The sequence below is a fragment of the Lissotriton helveticus genome, chromosome 3_1 (genome assembly GCF_964261635.1).
Source record: "Lissotriton helveticus chromosome 3_1, aLisHel1.1, whole genome shotgun sequence".
Taxonomy (NCBI): Eukaryota; Metazoa; Chordata; class Amphibia; order Caudata; family Salamandridae; genus Lissotriton; species Lissotriton helveticus.
In genome coordinates this window covers 87965209-87983142 of record NC_136061.1, presented here as the reverse complement: position 1 = coordinate 87983142, position 17934 = coordinate 87965209, and positions in this window count along the sequence as shown.

Genomic DNA, 17934 nt, shown 5'->3' with positions numbered 1-17934 from the left:
ATATTAATTATTATTACATAAGCCTATGAAAAGCTTGGGACAATTTTTTGTATACGATCTAAGATACTTTTTACGGCTTCCTCATACTCGGGTGTCCTTGAATAAAACTTTCACCCGCACCTTCATCCTTTCGTCAACTATTATTGGACTTTTCTCAGTGACCTATTAAGAACTGTTCTAAACATTATTTAAAAAACTGTACAAATCATTTGAAATCCTTCTGGAATTTTACTACTTGACCTAGGATCACGTAAATCTGACTCGCTTCTACAATCGGCTATACGCGAATGACCGTGACTTAATTCAGTCCTCAGGTTACTTACCTGATAATAACAGAAGCCCTGACGAAGTTCCCGTGGCACTGGGGAATGAAATGCGTTGGCTGTGTGCCTGTTTTTTAACAAGACTTAAATAAAAAGAAGAATTGGTGGATCTTTAAGTTGTCGCCTGTTTGACTTCTGACAAGTGCACTCTCCTTTTGTGTGACCTATGTTGAAATCATACCCCAGCACCGTAAATGGTGTTGGAGGTATGATTCCATGCACTGTAATGCTCCTCCGGGACACCCTCAGTGCTCCTGGTACCAGTATTCCAGAACCAGACAGTAAGCTAGGGATGCTGCTGACCAAAGACATGTTTCTGCCCTCCTGCTGCTGAGCCAAGCTTGAGTAGGGGAAGGCAGGACAATAGGTTTCCTATCACAGGGAGGTGTGACCATCTCCCAGACAGGAATTTGTGTATTGGGACAGGGTAGGGGTGCTTTCCAGTGCCACTAAACTGCTTTGAAGGGCACATTTGATAACCTCCTTGCATACTCCAGTTAATAACAGTCAGGGAGCCATTGGCTCCTGCTCTGGTGCACAACTAGACAAAGAACATGGGAGTATCTTCCCCACTGTCTAGCCCTTCCTCTGGGAGGGACCCGTGAATCGTTCCAAACCTTTCTTTAGGGTACTTAAGGGGTTACCTGTGGGTGGGCCCCAAGATTTATAGTGGGACATGATTCAGATCTGAAACCACTTCATCTTCATCAGTCTGGGCACTTTGAACTTCTCTGCACTTCGCTTTGGGAAACGAGACTGCGACTGTGAAGGCTCCTGCTGCTCCTGGTCTTGTCGTCCTGCCAGTCTTATGTGTCATCTGTGCCTGTGCTCCATACAGGTTCTTCTACAGGCCTGTGTACATCCACCACACTTGAAGGAATCTCCCTTGAAGTGAAGGAATCACTTCCCTGCATCTGCAGGCACCACAACAAAGCAGACTGGTCTGCTGTTCCTGAGCTCCTACAGACTCCGAAAGGTGCAGCAACATAGGTGGTGGTTCTGCAACTGGCCTGCACTGTCTTCATAGCAATTTTGAAGCCAGTATCACTTGTCGGTCCCGCTGGAGCGGTACCCCTGTGCACCGCATCGACTTGCCATTGCCATGGCTTGTTGACTCTCCTCACTAGAGATCTTTGGGCTCCAAGAAGCTCCAACCTCAAGGATCTCCTGCAGTCAAGATATTTGCTTGCACCACATCCTCTGCACTATGGACAATCATCCAATGGTGAGCTGCTCAAGGTCCTCTTGAGACTCCTGTGCCTTTGGCCCGTGGGTCCTCTCGAGGGTCTTCTTTGGCTCCAGTGGGCTCCCCTGCTTGCTTGGGGCCTGCTCTGACTCACCAGCTCGTGATGAGTCACTTGGACCTTGGTGTTCCCGACACTTCGAAACAACAATGGAGGTACCTTCAGTCTGAATGAGAAAAAAGGACCCAAGTGGTGTCCAGAAAATGTGCATGCAGATCACACTGTTGATCTTACGAAGAGACAGTATTATGTCATATCAGAAAAAAAGTGGAAGAGGAGAAGATACAAAGTCTGTTGAGACTAGAAAACAGTACCCATCAGCCCACTCAAAAGCGGAATATCGTCATCTGGGTGGTAGGAGAAAAGGTGTCCTATAGGCTCATCCTCAGCCAAAGTCTAAGGTTGCCTGATCATGGACCCTTCAGATCGAAAAATCCAACCCACAGAAGACAGGATGTGAGCAGACAGGGCAGAAAGAGAAAGTTGCAGTGCAGGAAATAAAGGAAGAGTGCTCCTGATGTTTAAAAATGCCTAATCCGATGACATAAGGTAACTTTATTGGGTTTGACCATCAAATTGGCATGATTAAAAGCAGTAAGCTGATAGCATGGAAAAAATGGTTTGCTATCTATCGTGAGTGTTACTAGGTCGACATGTTTCAGCCTTTAACGGCTTTCTTCAGGACCATAATGAGCTACCGCAACACATACTTATCGTGAATAACGACCAATGTCCCGTGGATTCAAGGGAAAAAGGTGTATCTTCTCCTGTATATATAGTGTGGGAAACAAAAAACACAAAACATCATGTTAAGAAATATACATAATGTGAATGCACAAATCATGAAAAGACTTTTGTATTCAGCACTCACCCTAAATGCAGGGAGAGGAAACCTCACCTCGCCTGGCGACTGCTCAGGTAAGAAGGAGGCCACGCACTGTAAAAAAGTGCATGAAACAAAGGGGAAGTTAACTATACTTGAAAACACTTGTTCCAAACAGCAAAACCAATAAGGCGAACGAGTAGGACCGGATCTATAAGAGAGTCCCATAAAAACCCCACTCAGAGAGAGATTGGAAACAACCCTATCTAAACAGAAGGGTCGTTAAAAACCAATAGGGTTTGTTAAACCATTACAAAACTAGGCATATAGGCGCTAGATATATGCCAAGAAAAAACGCTAAGCTAGCTTTAGGGCTAAGAATCTCCAAAGGCTCTACAGAGGCAAGTGCAGAGCTCCAAAAAGCCTTACCTCTCCGTCGTTGCCTCGGGTCTGTGGACTGAGCCGAGGGGGAGGTAACGGACTCTCATCATGTGAGTGTATTTAGAGAGAAGCGGCGGACCTGCGAGAAAACCTCACATCTACAACCCTGCTATTGGAGGAGAGGCTGAGCCAATCGTGAGCGATGTCAGCTGTGTAGACGTGACGGGCACAGGTGACGCCTATCAGCCGGCTCTAGTCATGTAGCGGACCTGTGAGAGAGTTCTCTGTCAACTCATCGCTATTGGTTGACTGGCATGGGCCAATCAAGAAGCGATGTCAGCCAGGTAAACAGGAAGCGCGCGGATGACGCCTTCCGCACGGAGTACGCTGTAAAGCTAACCAGGGAAAACAGCCACACCGTGTAGCGGAAATTTAAAGGAGACGGTACTCAGAAAAAGGACATTGGTTGAATCAATCAGCCAATGATAGTATGTCAAAAGACAAACATCGCCCGTGGTGTAGTATGGCATCAGAAAGAATGCGCATGCGCTTAAATATCTGCATCAGACCCAGTATAACCACTACTGCAGGAGTTGTTTACAAACATCAATGTGTATCAAACAGTCCCACAAATACAGGGACGAATGTCAAGTTTGAAGTGCATAGCAAACCTAGCATAGTTAGATATAACCACACGTAGGCTGTAGGTAGGCAAGAGACCATATGACTCGTGCTCATGTTTGGAATACTCGCTCCTGAAAAGTGTCCTATCTAAGTCATAATACTAGTGGGTCATTAGTGGCTGTCGGAGTCAAGCGGATGTGTCCCAAAAGCGGACATCACCCTTTAATCATGGGCGGAGTATCTACACTGAATGTGTGCACAGACGGTTGCAAACCTCCATCATCTACACAAGTGTGCAGAGGCTAAAGTTGCAACCAGGGAATATCATCATTCAGGCCTTCGCTGTCCGTGCGAAGTTTGAAAACCCACTTTTGCTCTTTCCTAAGGAGGAACAATGGAATATCAGTGATGTGGCTGGGTATATAGGGTTGTTCTAAAATCAACCAACTGAGTTCGTCCGGATGATGTTTTTGCTCAACAAAATGTGTTGTGAGGCGGGTGGCCTGTTTACTGCGTCTGATGGTGCTTTTGTGCTCTTGGATGCGCACCTTGACCTTCCTCGTCGTCATGCCTATATACTTGAGGCCGCATGGACAAGTGATCTGGTAAATGACTTTGTCACTGTTACAGTTCGTGTGGTGCCTCAGTATCCATGGACGGTCGGTGCCAATGTCAACCTCGAGGGTCTTCTTGGTTTGGGCACAAACTGAACAATTTCCGCAGGGATGATGTCCCCGTACTGGAGGGAGATTCCACAAATTGGAAGTGGATTCAGCTGGGATGTCCCGGGGTCTTGTATGTACAAGAGCATCTCTTAGGTTTGCTCCTCTCTTGAAGGAAAACATAGGTACCGGGATATGTTCTCCTGAGCTGTTAAGAATCCGCCATCTTTGTCTGATGATTTTCTGGATGGTGGACGAGGAGGTATTGAATGTGGTGACACATACCATACGATTGGTGGGTGGTTTAACCACTGGAGGTTCTAGTAGGGCCTCACGGTGGTTGTTGGCGGCACGCTTAAGGCTTCTGCGTACCAGTGATTTTGGGTAGTGTCGTGCTCTCAATTTCCTGGAGAGATCACCTGCTTTAGAGCGAAAATCAGCCGTGTCGGAACAGTTCCTCCGGACCCTGAGGAACTGACCAAAAGGGAGGTTCTCCCTCAGGGAACGGGGATGATGGCTGTCAAACCTGAGCAGGGAATTACGTGCCATAGGTTTGCGATATAGCGAGCTAGCCAAATGTCCTTCTTGTGGAAAAATTGTTAAATCCAGAAAAGGAAGTTCGGTTCTGCTGAACTCTAAGGTGAACCTGAGGTAAGGATTCTGTGCATTTAGCCATTCATGAAAAGACTGTAATGATTGTATATCTCCTTTCCAGACAACTATGATGTCATCTATGTACCGTTTCCACAATTTCAATTGATGAAAATGTGGATTGGTGTCATTCAGTACATGTTGGGTCTCGAAGCAATGGACATAAAGGTTCGCTAGACTTGGTGCGAATTTGCTGCCCATGGACGTCCCCGAGATCTGTAAATACAGTGATTCCTCGAAGGCGAAAAAGTTTTCAGTCATGGCAATCCTTGCCAATTCCATGATAAATTGGACGGGAGTGGCACTGTCCCTTGGAAAATCTTCTAGGAGGGTTTTGACCGTCTCTAGTGTCTCCAATTGCGGTATACAGGTATACAATGATTCGACATCAAAACTGGCTAAGATGTCTGTGTTGGTGTCGAAAGCAACATCAGGTAGTTTGCGCAAAATGTCTTTTGTATCCTGAAGATATGTAGGCATAGTTTTAACAATTGGACTCAGAAAGACATCAACAAAGGTTGATAATGGTTCCAACAAGGATCCAATGCCCGAAATAATGGGGCGGCCAGGAGGTGGTCTGGCCGGTTTGTGAACCTTGGGGAGAGTATAAAAGTATGGAACCGTGGGACATTTAGTGACTAGAAAGATGGCCTCTTGTGGGGTAATCCAACCCTCCGTACTGGCTTCTTCCACTAGATATTTGATCTCACTCATGAGTCTGGCAGTGGGATTGGTGGTAAGGGGGGTGTAAAATTGTGTGTTGGCTAATTGTCTCAAACACTCAGTGCGGTATGTGGTGGTATCTTGTACGACAATGGCTCCCCCCTTGTCCGCTGGTTTGATCACTATAGTGGCATCCTTGGAGAGAGTCTGTAGGGCAGTTCTGTCTCTTCTCGAGAGATTCTGAAAATTCCCTTCTTTGGAAAAATTGATAGATTTAAGATCTTGCAGCACTGCTGCCTCAAAAGTGCCAACCTTGGGTGGTACTTGCTGTAATAGAGGCAAAAAGGTGGATTTGACTTTGAGCCCTGTACTTACATCATCAATCGGTATGGTAGGTTCTTTCTCCTTGAAGAAGTAGTGTAACCTGATGGTCCTGAAGAAGCGCTCAATTTCACTCCTTAACAAAAAAGGTTCAACACAGTTTGTTGGAACAAATCCAAGGCCCTTGTTGAGGACTTCCTGTTCGCTAGGGGTAATGACCCGGCTACTCAAATTCACAACCAGATCTTCCCTGGGCTGTGTTGTCGAGTCTACTGGCCTCGTTTGTTGTGGGTCGTCGGGGGATCTTGATCGACTGCCCATTGTACGTGGCCTTGTCCCTGGCCTCTCCGCTTGCCTCGGTTCCAACCTCGGCCCTGTCCTAAAAAAGCCTGGTTCTCAAAGTACTGAGGCTGCATAGGATAATGAGACATAGGTGGGGGAAATTGAGGGTAACCCCATGGGGCGGGTGGCCACCATGGTCCTGTCTGATACATGTTACCCCGTCCATTGTACCTCCTATTGGATCGATTATTCCGTCCTCTGCCCCTTGGTAGGTTGGTTTCCTCATTGTCAGAGCTAGAGGAATCGGTGTCTGAGGAAGTGGCATAAGAGGAACCCTGAGTGTTCTTCTGTTTGTGAGAATCAGTGGGGATGTAGTTATCACTGATGTATGGATATATTTTTTCATGAGAAAATTTAGCCAAATCCTTTTTGAACTTTTCCATTTTAGCCCAAAAGATCGGTTCCTTATACTCTTTATTGGCCTTATTAGAGTCCTCTTGTTGTTTTTCAAATTTTTTGGCTGTTAAGGTGGTCTGAATTTGTCCTTCAAGGACCTGGATCTCGACCAGAATCGCATCTGCAATTCTTTTGGCTGTGGTGATAATTAAAATAAGCCAATCTCTGGTACAACGCCAGGCTATTAGAGACCAATCCTTGACAAAGGCCTTATCTGTGAGAAAGAGCCTTGGCGCGTTGGTCACTATAAGACCTGTCGGGGTACACTTGCCGTGTAGATATTCCGCCATGATCTGACCATGTATAATGGTGCGGGAATGACTTTTTTTAAGGTTAAGTACCGTCTCCCAGTCGGCCACTACAGTAGGTGTGGGTGTTGGGAGTTGATCTAGCATACTTGGATTCTCTGATAGGATGGATGATAAGGTCTCATCGTCAAAACCCAATCCACCAAAATCCGCCATGGTATCGCTGTTAGGAACTGCCCACAGGTAAACGTGAAGTAGTGCGAAAAAGAGCAAAACACAAATACAAAGGACCCGCAGCCTTGGCTGCACGGAAAGACCAATAATATACTGAGTGTTTGGAGGGTCCAAGGGGAAACAGTTTATAGACACAGTAGGTACCTGGTCCCCCAACTTATATAGCGAAACAACAATGGAGGTACCTTCAGTCTGAATGAGAAAAAAGGACCCAAGTGGTGTCCAGAAAATGTGCATGCAGATCACACTGTTGATCTTACGAAGAGACAGTATTATGTCATATCAGAAAAAAAGTGGAAGAGGAGAAGATACAAAGTCTGTTGAGACTAGAAAACAGTACCCATCAGCCCACTCAAAAGCGGAATATCGTCATCTGGGTGGTAGGAGAAGCTGCTTTCACCTTTTTTGCATATCACGTTAGTTGCCGTTGCCAAGGCTTGTTGGTGCTCCCAGTGGACACCTACCCCCTGGCTTTTGACATCCGACATGGGACTGCTCGTAAATGGCTCCTGGTCTTCCTTAGCATTGCCTGGTCCATACACCTGCAACTTCAAGGGCACTGTCAACTCTCCTGCATCCCAGACATTGGGTATTTGTCTACATGCCTCCTGATCACTCCTGAGTGGCATAGATTCTGTCACCTCTGCCTGCATGTACCTCTCATCTTGAATCCACTTTTGGGTTCCACTGGACTCTTTCACCTTTTTCAGCAGCTGCATCTTCACTGAAGTCCTCCATTGTGGTCTACGGCAGTTTCCGACGTCACTTCGCACTTATGCACCCAGCTTCCCTGATGTAGGTATGCTGGTTCCTGGGGTATTCACGGGTGGGGTGACTTTCCAACCTTCTATCTTCCACCAGGCTTTTTCAGGGTTCTCTGGGAAGGGTCCTTCTTTTTTCAAACTGAAACCAGGGATTATCCATTAACTTGTACTGTGCACTCAGTCGTGTTTCCACTCTGCACACGGCCTCCGTTGGGTTCCTGGGTACTTATCTTGGATGGTTCCTTGGGTCCTAGGCTATTCTACATCTTCTGGGTCCAGTCTCGACTTGGTTCACATTCTACTATTTTAGTATATGGTTTGGTCTCCCCCTGGAGAACAATGTGTATTTGTGCTACTTAGGTGCTCTATTATCCAAGTATTGTGTGTATTGTGGTTATATATGCGGGTAGGAGATATTGCAATGTGTTAGTGAGTGTTTATAATAAATACATACTTTTATAACTACACTGTGCAGTTCTTTTTCACTTAACCTACACCGTAAGATTAAGTACTGGTAAAAAAAAGCTGCTTTACACTCCTTCTGGACTAAGCCTGAAGGTTGATCTCCGCAGCTACCACTTAAAGAGCTTTCAAAGCTTGTATAAGACCACTAAAATCACCATAAGGGTTGTCTGGATTAGTGCTGGGTGGTACACTTGGGACTTACACATAAGTGAGCACTATATACTTAGCCAACTGCCCATCGCGGTAAACATCATTCATGCCAAGCTGGCGCATTTGCCAGTCACGGATCTGCTTTCGGACCTTGGAACAAACTCTTCCGGTTCTAGCGATGTTCCTGCAGCGAGCATACTAGAACTATTCCTGCAACAGAAGAATTGCTCTAGGTCTAAACATCATAGAAATCTTTGTTCTAAGCTTTTCTAGAAATAAAGAAGGATATACTTCCCTTGGAAAAAATCACATTTGAGAACATAATATGATAAATAGAATGATGTCTATCTATGTGGAAAATGACTAAATCGGTATACATAAGCGGCGTTCATTTATGTTCACCATAGCCACTGTTGAGCGTAAAGTGAGAATCATGAAAGGATGGCCACACCATCTTGTCCCTTTTAGGCGCCGTCTAGTATCATAGTTGGCGCAGAGTATGCCTGCATGCTGCTAAACACCAGATCGGCGTGCAGTCATGCGCAAGACATCTTTGAGCTTCTCGAGACAGAGAAGCCACTCTGCTTAATGCTGACGGAGACTTGGTGGGGAGAATCCTCCAACCCCGATGTGGCAATGGCAATCCCGCCTGAGTATAACATCTTCAGGAAGGATAGAGCGAAGGGCAGGGGCGGTGGGGTCGCACTGGTGGTGAGGAAGGGCACGTTGTGCACCGTCTTATCCACGGAGGATATCCGTGGCTCGGAATCGCTGGCTTTTTCACTCATGCTAGCGCCGCACCAGTCAGTGAAGGGTCTGTTGGTCTATCGACCCCCTGGCCCGCTCGGAACTTTCTTTGCAGACCTTGATTCTGTGTTGTTGGGTCTGGCCCTGAGAGCAGAACACTGCTTAGTGGCGGGGGACTTTAACATCCGGATGGATGATCCGTCTGACCCCGCTGCTATAAAGCTTTCGGAGGCCATGAATCCTTTGGGCCTTATACCTCATTTGCAGGGGCCGACTCATGCTAAGGGGCATACTCTTGACCAGGTTTTTTCTACATCCCCTTTGGTGGTGAAAGAGATTCTCCCGGTCTTGTGGTCGGATCACTGGCTTGCCAAATTTGTAATCAGTGGCACTGCCAGGCCGTCCGCCCCTGTCCCACAGCAACGGGGACGAGCTTTCAGAGCATTTTGTAGAGTAACCCCTGAGATGCTGGCTCAGGCTGCTTCGAACCATCCTTGTCCTCTCTCAGGTGAGCTGGAGAGGGACTTGGAGTCCTTGCAGGATTGGCTTACGGAGAGGCTTAATGACCTGGCCCCGATGCAGCCCCCCCGCCTGACATCAAAGCGGGTGTCAGCCCCTTGGTTTACTCCTGCACTGTGGGCTACACGGCAGCAGTGCAAGGTAGCCGAAAGGGCCTGGCGGGCTCGCTATGACAGCATGGACAGGTCCGCCTATAAGGCTGTGGTTAAGGTCTACCACCGGGACATCCGCCTCGCAAAGAAAGCCTATCTTGCGGGGAGAATCGAAGCCGCCTCGAACTCCAGTAAGGAGATTTTTACCATCGTCAGAGAATTTATCTCCCCTCGGATTATCACATTGGAAGAGGTGCCCTTGGGTTCTTGGGCGGCGGATCTTGCCTGTTTTTTTACTAGCAAGATAAAACTTATACAGGACTCATTTTCATCTGTAGTACCTGTTAGGCCGCCGGTGTCCGAGGTCGACACGCTTTCCTCTGCCGCACGGTGTGCTTTACTGGCTGAGTTTCCATCGTTGCCAGCCCCCGCCTCTTTAGCGCTTATGGGCAATTTAAAATCTGGGTCTCCGCTGGACCCTTGCCCAGCTAAGCTCTTGGGTAAATTGGCGGAGGTGATTAATCCACTGGCGAACCCCCTCCTCAACCTTTCGTTGAGTCAGGGAGTGGTTCCGTCCGTGTGGAAGCAAGCCATGGTCATCCCGCTACTTAAAAAACCTGGGCTTGACCCTAAGGTCCCGGCTAACTACAGGCCGATTTCGTTGTTGCCGGCTCTGGTAAAAATCTTGGAGAAGCACGTTCAGTCGGTGCTCTCCAATTTTTTGGAGTCCCACGAGATTCTTCATGACTCCCAGTCAGGCTTTCGCTCTAATCGTAGCACCGAGACCGCGCTCCTTGAGGTTTCTGAAACCATCAAAGGGGTGTTGGATTCCGGGGGCAAAGTAATGCTGGTGTTGTTGGATCTGTCGGCGGCTTTTGACACCGTCCCCCATGATGGCCTTCTCGCAAGACTCTTTGAGATTGGTCTGCGGGGGACGGTGCTCAGATGGTTTTCGTCCTTCTTAGCCGGCCGCCGGCAAACGGTCTGGACATCACCTGACTCCGCCGTGATGCCGCCATTGGGAGTCGGGGTCCCTCAGGGCTCTATATTGAGCCCGACCCTTTTCAACATCTTTATGACCCCTTTGGCGGCGGTGGCGGAGTCATTTGGTGCCCGGATCGTGTCGTATGCCGACGACACCCAGCTCCTTTTCTCTTGCGAGAGAGGGGCAGACTTTGACGGGGAGAGTATCCGGAATTGCCTTGGGGCTGTGTTTACATGGTTCCAACTGAACAGCCTCAAGTGCAATTCCGATAAATCTGAGGTACTCTTTTTCGGGTGCGATACAGAGCCTAGCTGGCAGGCCTGGTGGCCCGTCGCCATGTTCCCTCCGTCCGGCTCTTCCCCTATGGCTAAAAACTTGGGGGTTAAGATGGACAAGGGGCTGACGATGAAAGACCAGATCCTTGGGGTGACCGGTACCTGCTTCGGCCTATTAAAAATGCTGCGGAGGTTTTTGCCTCTTCTGTCAGAGGAGCATAGGAGGCTGACTGTGCAGGCTCTGATAGGCTCCAGGTTGGATTATGCCAACATTCTTTACCTGGGCCTACCAGAGTACCTACTACAGCGGCTTCAAGTTGCGCAGAATGCGGCGGCCAGGGCCATTTTTGGTCTAAATCGACGTACCAGCGTCTCTGGGCTACTGCTGACGCTGCACTGGCTACCCATCCGCAAACGGATTGCCTTTAAGGCTATGACTTTGGCCTACAAGGCGCTCCACGCGGTGGGGGCAAAGTATCTCCAAAAGAGACTGGCCTTTTATCATCCGGCTCGCTCGCTGAGGTCGGAATCTCTACTCTTGGCGGTGGTTCCTCGTGTTAAGAGGGCCCGCCTGGGGGGCCGCTCCTTTAGTCTATTGGCCCCACAGATGTGGAATTCGTTGCCGCTCCCACTGCGGGGGGCTACTACTCTTCTGGAGTTTAGGAAAGGGCTCAAAACCTGGCTGTTCTCTCAGTAGTCTTCCAGGTAGTTTCTCTTTTTTATTGTCTGCGTGTCGTTTACTTTCTTTTAACTGTGTTATGTTATCCTGCATTACTTTCCCTTACCTAAAGCGCCGGGACACTCTTTTTGAGTAACCGTTGCGCTATACAAAAGAATAAATAACATAACATAACATAACATAACATCGCGAAAGTAGGTGGCAGCCATTTTTGTGTCACGACCTCTCTGCCCACTGCCAATAGCCTGCGCGCCTCTCCCCCTCACACCCCAGCCTCGCAAGCATTCCCCCGCGCCCCGACAGCCCCCGGTTTCTCCTGCTTGGACCATAAGCGCACCTCTAGCGCGACCCTGTCTCCGAGCCACATCCCGTGCTGAACCCCCTCGCTCTTTCATCTCATTCAAGAACAGCCCCCTTTTTGATAACCTCTTCCTCCCTGCCCGATCGTCCAGCCCGATCCCAGGCCATCACCTAACCCGACAGATGCAGCTTATTGCCCCCTACAGTGGGACCTCGCCTCACATCAAAGGAGCGGTGGTTAATCAATACCCTCACACCTCCAGATCCGACCGATCGCCCACTTTCCCGTTCCCAGCAGAATGTCCAGCTGCGCGACAACCACCACATGCTGAGGTTGGGGTGGGAATTCTACTATAAATATGTGTGGGAACGGGGGTGAAGTGGGGATTCCGAGGATGTCTTTCCGTACATCAAAGTATTGACAAGAATGTGTTTTATGTAATAAAGCAATAAACCTGTGTATAAGAGGCCAGGCCTCAAGGATGCGTTTAGAGCACCTCGAGAAGATACCCTGTTGTCTGATTTGACGTGTTCTGCTCCGTCGGAATAAACTCCTGTTTCCTGCCTTCTGTCTCCAGCGCCTGCCTCTTTGATTGGTAATCTCGAATGGTATGAGAGGCGGCTAACGCCGGGCAAATACTGAAGGGTTCTTGGTCGAATTCGGCCCTACCTTTCGACATCTAGTACAAATAGTAATTCATTGTTAGATCTCCGAGATCCAATTTGAAAGATCGAACATGTAAAAACCATATGTTTACCAAAGACAGGAAACATGTAGTAAATTAGCTGGGTCATGAACATGGTTGTCCTTATAACTTGTACTTACAGGGACGTCCTGCTTCATGTTATAGCAGGGGGCACATTTTAATTTTACTTTTTAACAACATGGTGCCCACTTTATGGGCCGCCATGCAGCCATGCGCATAACTTTTAAATAAACAGGCACCATGTTTCATGTTTTAGCATGGCGCCCGCTTTTATGTTTACAACACGGGTGTCACACTTTCTGTTTAAGCACGGCACCCATTTTTACATTTTATTAATAGCACCTTGAAGAACAGGCACTATTGTTACATGCAGCATAACTTTTACATACAGGGATGCCCTGCTTTATGTTATAGCAGTGCGCCCACTTTCATTTTACTTTCTAAAAAAATGGAGTCCGCCTTATGGGCTGCCATGCAGACATGTGCCTACCCGGCAGAACATTAAGCTGAGAACAGAGCAGTTTGTACTATTATAATTATTAAGTATGAAGTGTGGGATGGGGCTGGGCTGGGGCTGGTCGCTCCCATATGCCCGGCTATAATAAGTAGGGGGAGCTGAGTCCTGGTGGGATCGTACTTGTGTTTGCACTTGACTTACAGTGATTGGTGTGCACTACTGCCATACCGCAGACCATTATGTGCCACATACTAACCCGTTTTCTTTTTGGCCGATTTTAGTGATCTGGCCAGGTGAACTTTCTGCTTCATCATGCTGGAATCAATAGCATCATCCGTTGCATCCATAGCCATTGCCTTTGAGGAGGATAGGTTGGAGCTCCACACTGTGAGAGAATTGAAGTCTGTGTGCAAATACCTAAAAGTCCAAGTCAGAGGCCTTAGTTGAGTTGGAAGGATGAGCTACAAAAGGCGCTGAGGCCTGGGTAGCAGCCAGAGACGCAAGTGGGCAATCTGGTGACCTTAGTGGAGAGGAGGGGGAGCCTAGTCCTAGGATGAATGTGCTTTGGGAGGGGGGGAACCCTTCCGACCAGGCAGCAGTGGCCTGTCCCCAGAGGAGCTGGAGGACAGGCGGGAAGCAGGGAGAGCCACCACGGAGCTAGGAAAGATTAGATTGGCCATGGAGGAGTAGAGAATGGTATTAGAACATGAAGTTAGGATGAAGGAACTGGATCGGGAGAAAAGAACCAGCTCTGATGGTGGCAGTAACTTGTCAAGACAGACAGACGGAATCGTACACATCCCAAAGAAAGTGGGCCGAGAGTTCAAGAAGGGGGATGACATACAGAGGTGGTTTTCATGAGGCAGCAATACACATGAATGGGGTCCCTGAGGAGAATTGGGGAGCAGGATTGTGGTCTATGTTTCCAGAGGAAGCCAGGGATACTTTGACAGCTTTGGGCAAGGGGCCTAACCTCACCTATTCTGATATGAAGGAAGCCCTTCTCACTAGGTACGGTCTCACCCCTGAAAAGTACAGGGATCAGTTTAGGTCCTGGAAGAAATCTGATGCCAACAAGTGGCTGGAATGTGTGCATGGGTTTTGTCGATCATTGGATGGCTGGGTGAAGGGCAGCAATGTGACAGATTTTAAGGGGCTCAACAATTTGATTACGTGGGTGCAACTGTCAGTCTATGTTTTGCAGATCAGCGCCAGCACCTAGTAGATAGTAAGCTGACTGACCCCAGGAAGCTTGCTATGGAGGCGGACGGCTGTGTGAGTACCAGGGTCAACAAGAAAGCGTTTGGGGAGACTCAGCCAAAGGTGGGCAGGGTCCCCAGCTGAAAAGTGGGGGGGACAAGGGTAAAACACAGGAGTTCTCGAAAGGGCCACAAAATAACACCCAGGGTAAAGGGTAAAGGTTCCCATCCCCCGGAGATAAGAAGCAAGGGGCCTCGACAGGAAAGCCTGCCGAGACAGGCCCCCGCAAGTGTTTTGCATGTGACCAGGTGGGGCACATGAAGGAAGACACCAGGTGCCCAAAGGGGACACACCCACCCACCGCTGGGCAGTTCAAAGTGTTGGCCGGCATAGCGCTTGGGGAGGAGGAGGAGTCCCAACAGGAGGGTGGGGACCCCGCAGAAATGACCCTCGTCTCACTAGGGGACAGTGAGATGGTCCCGGGAGCCCAGATGCCCCCTAGTACAAAGAAATACAGCACCTAGGTGACCATCAACAGGAAAAGGGTAGAGGCTCTCAGGGATACTGGAGCCAGTGTGACCTCAGTTCGGTGTCACCTGGTCCCTGAGATGCAGGTAGTCCCTGGGGCATTTCATCAGGTGATTGCAGTCGACAATTCAGCGCGCCAGTGTCTAGTGGCACAGGTTCCCTTCGAGTGGGGGGGTCTCAGGTCCATTGAAGGTAGTAGTGAGCCCTTCCATGCCTGTCGATTGTCTGCTCGGTAACAACCTGGAGCAGTCCTTGTGGAAGGATGTGGAACTCAGGTCCCACTTGGAGATGTTGGGGTTGTCAGAGTGGGCATGCGTGTCCACTCGGTCGATGGCGGCCGAGAGGGAGATCAGAGGGAACCGGAGCCTGAGACAGTGGCCCAGGTCCCTGCCAAGAGAAAGGGCAAGGGGCAAGGGGCACGGGAAACCGGCCCCTGATGTTCCCATGGTCCGGGAGGAAGTTGACCTTGAGGGGGACGTCCCGGTGCCTACATGGGAGCAGGTAGCCAAACTGGGGGACATCTTTGGCAGCAGGAAGGGGGTCCCACCAGGGAGGAGTTCTGCCAGGAGCAGAAAGAGTGCCCTTCACTGGTGGGTCTGCAGAGGCAGGCCGCAGCCCAGGCAACTGGTGATCAGTCCAGATCACATTTGATCTATTCGGAGAATGATCTCCTGTACAGCGAGCCTAAGGTCGCGGAACCTGGATCAGCCCGCGTGCTGGTGGTACCCCAGCGCTTCCAGATCTTCCTACTGGGTCTGGCTCACGACGTGCCTTTGGCAGGACATTTCGGGCAGGACAAGACCTTTGACCGGCTTATCGCCCACTTTTTCTGGCCTCAAACGCGAAGGCAGTCGGATGTGCATTGTCAGTCTTGCCAAACTTGCCAGGCAAGTGGCAAGACTTGGAGTTAGGTCAATCCCTCTCAGGACAACGACGGCACCAGTGGTGGGCCGGGCATTAATGGGGATCTTTTCACACGTGGGGTTCCCCAGAGATGTGGTTTCCGACAGGGGGACCAATTTCATATCGAAGTATATGACATCCCTGTGGAAGAAGTGTGATGTTACCACTCCTTACCACCCCCAAGGTAACGGTCTGGTGGAAAGGTTCAACCAAACCTTAAAGGGCATGATCATGGGGCCAGAACCCATGAGGCGTAAGTGGGACGTCCTCTTACCATGCCTACTCTTTCCTTACAGGGAGGTACCCCAGAGGTCTCTTGTGTTCAACCCCTTCGAACTTTTGTACGGTCACCCCGTGCGAGGACCTCTCAGCTTGGTGAAGGAGGGCTGGGAGGCTGCTCCCAAGAACACACCCCAGGATATGTTCAGCTACATGCTTGCCTTCCACACCATATGGCCCACTTCAGAAAACTCGCTCAGGCGAACCTCGAGGCCAGCCAAGAAGAAATGAGGAAGTGGTATGACTAGAATGCCACTCTGGTAGAGTTTCAACCTGGACAGAAAATGTGGGTTATGGCCCCTGTGGAACCTTGTGCCTTGCAGGACAAGTGGACGGAGCCCTTTGAGGTGGTGGAGCGCAAAAGTGAGGTCACCTACCTGGTGGATTTGCAGGCTCCTCGGAACCGTTGCGGGGCCTCCACGTGAACCGCCTCAAACCCCACTTCGAGAGGTCCAAAGTGAGCATGCTCTTGGTGACAGACGACTGGGAGAAAGCGGAGAGTGGGCCTCTCCCAGACCTCTTGTCTTGGGATGGATCGGTGGATGGTGTGACCCTCTCCCCTGCCCTGACCGCGGAGCAAGAGAGCGAGTGTTGCCAGTTGTTGGAGCAGTTTGTCCTAATGTTCTCCTTTACCCCAGGTGTTACTCACTGGTGTACCCACAACGTGGATACCGGTGACAGCCCCCCGGTGAAACATATAAGATTTACCGGTTGGCTTACCGTGTCAAGGCCAGCATCAATGAGGAGGTCTCAAACATGTTTGCATTAGGGGTGGTTGAGCTGTCCAGCAGCCCCTGGGCCAGCCCCGTGGTCGTGGTCCCGAAGGCAACGGCGCCTGGTGCCACCCCGGAACTGCGGTTCTGCGTGGACTATCGGGGGCTCAATGCCATCACGTGGGCTGACGACCACCCCATCCCCCGAGCCGATGAGCTCATCAACCGGTTGGGATCGGCCAGATTCCTGATTAAGTTCGATTTAAGTTCAAGGTACTAGCAGATCACACTAACCGAGGGGGCAAAGAAAGATCCGCATTCTCGACCCCGGACGGGCATTACCAGTTCCATGTGATGCCTTTCAGCTTGAAGAATGCCCCAGCCACATTTCAGAGGTTCGTCAACCAGGTGTTGGCCGGGCTGGAGGAATTCAGTGCCGCAAACCTGAATAACATTGCGGTGTTCAGTTGGGACGAACATCTACAATACCTCAGGGAAGTGTTGAGGGTGCTGCAGACGGCAGGCCTCACAATTAAGGCCAGTAAGTGCCAGATCAGGCAGGGGTCGGTTGTGTACTTGAGACTCCAGGTAGGGAGCGGCCTGGTGCGCCCCTACAACCCAAGACTGACACCATTCTGGCTGGGGAGCCCCCCAGGACCCAGACCAAGGTGAGGGCCTTCTTAGGACTCACCGGATACTACCGGAGGTATGTTAAGGGATATGGCACCATCGTGGCCCCCTTAACTGAGCTGACTTCCAAGAAGTAGCTGAAAAAGGTGATCTGGACTGAGTCCTGCCAGAGGGCGTTTGATACACTGAAGGCCGCCATGTGCACGGCCCCCGTGCTCAAGGCCCCCGACTTCTCCAAAGAATTTGTCGTGCAGACCGACGCATCAGAGCATAGAGAGGGAGCGGTGCTCCTTCAACTGAACGAAGAGGGCCTAGACCAGCCGGTAGTCTACCTTAGCAGGATACTACTCCCCAGGGAGCAACGGTCGAGTGCCATAGAAAGGGAAGCTTTAGCTGTGGTCTGGGCACTGAACTAGTGAGGCCCTACCTGTTTGGGACTCACTTCCGGGTTCAGACCGACCACAGGCCCCTCAGGTGGTTAATGCAGAGGAGTGGGGAGAATCCAAAACTGCTGAGGTGGTCCATCTCCCTACAGGGAATGGACTTCACAGTGGAACAGCGTCCTGGGACAGAACAAGCCAAAGCAGATGACCTGTCCCGGTTCTTCCGCCTTAGTGAGAAGAACTCCC